Source organism: Megalops cyprinoides, chromosome 12 (genome assembly GCF_013368585.1).
Source record: "Megalops cyprinoides isolate fMegCyp1 chromosome 12, fMegCyp1.pri, whole genome shotgun sequence".
NCBI classification, from domain to species: Eukaryota; Metazoa; Chordata; class Actinopteri; order Elopiformes; family Megalopidae; genus Megalops; species Megalops cyprinoides.
In genome coordinates this window covers 25,447,403-25,451,587 of record NC_050594.1, presented here as the reverse complement: position 1 = coordinate 25,451,587, position 4,185 = coordinate 25,447,403, and the positions used below count along the sequence as shown (strand labels likewise).

The 4,185-nt window shown below is 39.4% G+C and overlaps 1 non-coding gene across 1 annotated transcript; it reads right to left on the bottom strand.

Annotated features, from left to right (window-relative positions):
• Positions 1-2,761: 2,761 nt before the first annotated feature.
• LOC118787544 lies at positions 2,762-2,927 on the bottom strand. Its single transcript, XR_005005380.1, has one exon. It is a non-coding gene; the product is annotated as a U1 spliceosomal RNA (small nuclear RNA).
• Between the last annotated feature and the right edge of the window lie 1,258 nt (positions 2,928-4,185).

Genomic DNA, 4,185 nt, shown 5'->3' with positions numbered 1-4,185 from the left:
GGCATGTAATATAAGTGATCCCTCCAGCAATTTCTAAGACATATAAAAACATCATATCATCTGAATATGTACGAAGGTTTATCCTTTTGTTTTTTCTTACAGTATAGACTTAATAATTCCAAAGTGCTAGCAATTATAATTAATGGCAATGTTATTTATGTAAAGAATTTTAACATAAAAAGCTGGTATTTCCAGCTTGGTGGAGTTTCTCCATTTGGAAGTGATAAGTATGTCTTGTATTTTGTGCATTGTCTTTTTCAGTTAGAAGTGAATATATTCTGTTTCATCTTTGACATCAAAATATTCAGCGTTAGTTTTTGGTTTCCATTTCTGAGAGATGTGTATATATGCAGTTTAGGATTCAAATTAATTGGATTGCCTCACCTGTCTCTATGCAAATATCCACATATTTTGCTTGCAAAAAGCAACACATAGGCCTAGAAATATCACCCCTTATGTGGTGTTCTTGTAATTGCATTCATTAATTTTGAAATAAACTGCAGCACATCCTTCACACCACCACCCCTTCAAAGAAATAGTACGACTGTGAATGACAGATTTTTCCAGATGACCAGTAAAGACATTTCCAGGTACAACAGACTTTGGTCCAGAACAACATCAAAATGGACATACACAATTATTATGTGTAATTACATAGCATGTTTCTCCATCTGCTTATGCAGTACAGAAATTTATACTGACAACAAGATGAAGCACCCAAGGGAAAAGACGCACTGTGAAAACATACCGTGTCACAATAAATCAATGTATCAGAGGAGCAGTCTGTCACTGTCTCTGTGTCTGTGAAAGAGCAACAATGTCATGGACAGAGCTCTGACACAGAGCTGAAATTAAAAGTATCTGTCAGCAGCATTTTAACTAAAATAAACACATGAATTTGGAACACAGCTTTATTTTACAGTGCATTTAAATGAACATGCAAAAAGAAAAGTGCAATAGTCAAATACAATATTGGTATTTTGGGAAAACACAAACAGAAAAATTAACAGTTCCACCAAAACTGCTACGTTACACCTTACTCATCCTAGTATTTGCACTGAGTTGAGTGTGGGCAGGAGGGCATTCAAACCGACAGGTTTTGCCCCCTCGAGGGGGGCGTGGAGGATCTATATGTGGGGCTCGATGTGCATGATTAATGCTAGGTAATATTAGTTGGCCAGCTAAATGTGTTAGAATCTGATTATAGTAAAAGTAAGTAGTGAAACATGAAGTTTTTTCAGATGCCTCGGGGGGCTCATCTGAAATACTTTGAATGCTGCTGAAAAGAGGGCTGAGGTAGAGAGGGAAATTGTAAGACAGCAGAGATGATGCATTTCGCTACTATTTATAGCATTTAGATTATGAGAGGCAATAAGATGACTTTGATGATACTTACTGGTGCCTAGTGACCAAGGTAATCTTCTGCCTGAACTATCATAACAACATATCAAGGAATGACATTAGATGCGTGCACAAAACATATCGGTAATTTGACTGAGAAGTAAAGTCACTACTGAATTAATTTACAGCAGCATTGATGACCACTTTCCAGCAGCTGCATTAGAGGAAGTGCAACTATTCTAATATGAGACCAAATCATATTTAAATTTCCCTTCTTCCACAATCTGCTGCCCCAAGGGTCATTTCTCATAAGCGGTCTCAGAGCAATCATTGTCCTAATTCCTAGCCGTATCTTCTTCAGAGGTCCAAATACAATGAGCTCATTAACCTCGAGGACATGAACCACTGCATTAATCCCATGCCACAGTATAAGAAATTCTACCTGGAGAGGCCCATGCAAATACTCGCTGCCTGCAAAAACATGCATGGCTATACATTTACTGTGCATGCATGATGCACTTTGTACACAGCATCTCTATTAATAGTTTCACAAGGCTTTGCAAATGATGAATATGTGCATGGAAGTAGAGACAATACAGGATAAGTATTGTTGCTGAGAGTCTTTCTGTGTGCTGAATTATGGATCAAAACAATTGCCTCTGGAAAAGCAATTGATCAGGAATAATAAATTGGAGCATGGCTGTGAGCTGCCAATGTATGGTATGGTGCTACTGGTTTCTGTGCCCGTTAGCAATAGAATATGAGGGGCACACAGGGTTATTTGGTTTTTTCTTTTTTTTTTTTTTTCTTTTTTTTTTACATGCCAGGGACCTCAGCCTCTCCTTTATAGGGCATCTTTTGTGAAGTCAGCATATGGTATTCAGTTGTTTGAATAGAAGTTGTGTGTTAATACTAGGAGCTGCGTATTAAGTGTATAATTTGACTTTGTGAAAAATAACTTACTGGGCAGCGTCTAGAAGCCGCCTTCATATTATTGCTTAGCTTAACGGAAGCAAATCTATGAAATACTGTACTCACAATACTCTAACCAGCAAGTAAGACTGGAGTACATTGATGTTTAATAATAATAATCATCATATATTTTATTGATCCCCATGGAGAAATTCATCCTCTGCATTTAACCCATCCTACATACAGTGAGCAGTGAGCACACACACACACCAGGAGCTAGGAGCAGTGGGCAGCCACAGTGCAACACCCAGGGACCAACTCCAGTTCTTTTGTTAGTGTCTTGGTCAAGGGCACTGACAGGAATATTAACCCTTAACATACATATCTTTTTGATGGTGGGAGAAAACCTGACAGAAACCCACACAAAGAAGGGGAGAACATGCAAACTCCACACAGAAAGGACCCGGGACAGCCAGGATTCAAACCCAAGACATTCCTGCTGTGAGGCAATAGTGCTAACCACTGAGCCACCGTGCTGCCAGCCGAACCGATGCCGTCAAGAACGCCGCATCAGGGGAATTGGCAGGGGTCAGCAAAACCGCAGTGCAGTGACTGAGCCTCAACCTAAGTGAGCCACATTCACGATCATGGCATCTTCCCTGCCAGGTAACGAGTTTAGTGAGTGCTGATTGCTGTTTGTCAACATAGGCAAAATCAAAGGTCTACAATCATTTCTACATATGCCCCCTACCCAAGCCTTTGAGCCATAGGACCATAAGGTTGTGTTCTACTATCTACTACTGTCACATAGAACCACATTTGTCACACCTTATCTGAACTTATTTGAATTAGGAGAGCCTTGCCTATATGTTAAGATGAATAGAGGTCATTTACCAGCATTCATATTCTTACTATAGATCTTAGAAAGGAAACAAATAAGCAAAGTCGCCATTCAAATATGCATATATTTTACATTTTTACTGAGTGTTACTCTTCCTTCACAATATTAAACAAAGCTCTGTGTTTTTCTTAAAACTAATCTTTCTTAAATGCATATATGTGTGTGAGTGTGTGTGTGTGTGTGTGTGAGTGTGCGTGTTACATATATATTGTTACATATACATTGCATGGTGCCAATGTAAGGTACTGTGCTATTAATAATACATATCATTATACTGGAGAGAGAGTTTGATTTTCATTTCATTTGTTTTCAAACTTGTGGATATCTGCCTGCCTTTGACTGCATCTCAGAATGAAGGCTTAGGCATCTAATGCAGTGCATAATTTCAACAGATGACCATGATAGGTGAGAAATGGTAAACAGAGTCAGGGAGTAGGCCGGTCACGAACGCATACAGAACAGTCCTATCACTGAGCTCTGCCTGGATCTATTTAAGTCCTCATTGTAAACATAGCCTGGAGGTAACTTAGCTGTGTGCTTCCTTCCCCCATTTTCTTCAATGCAAAAGGCTGCCAGTTCATGGAATACTTCCTGTGTAAACAAATCTGCTTTGTTAAAGGCCCCCCAGCAATTCCCTCTTTTAAAAAGGTCCTGACCTCACAACCATCCTCTCTAATGCCCTGAAGAAGATTTGCTTCCTCAGTTTAGATTAAGAAGAGCAGGATGCAACCTCAGAAGTCAGTCAGGGGGAAGGATTTCCAGAGGTGTTTCTTAAGTGGAAGGAGTGTGGTCACACATGCTGTAATACTAGCCATCATAGCACACACTCTTCTGGCTCCTCAGCTAAGCAGCATTGTAATTACAATAGATTGAAGGGGGTTTTATTTAATACGATAGTTCCCCATCCAATACGAGGATGTTCCCCATCCTCCCTGAAAACAAATGCAATGTTGGTGTCATAATTCTACTCAAGTACATCACATTGAAGAGATGTCTAGTAAGTTTATTCCCACTTCAGATATTTTTTGGGG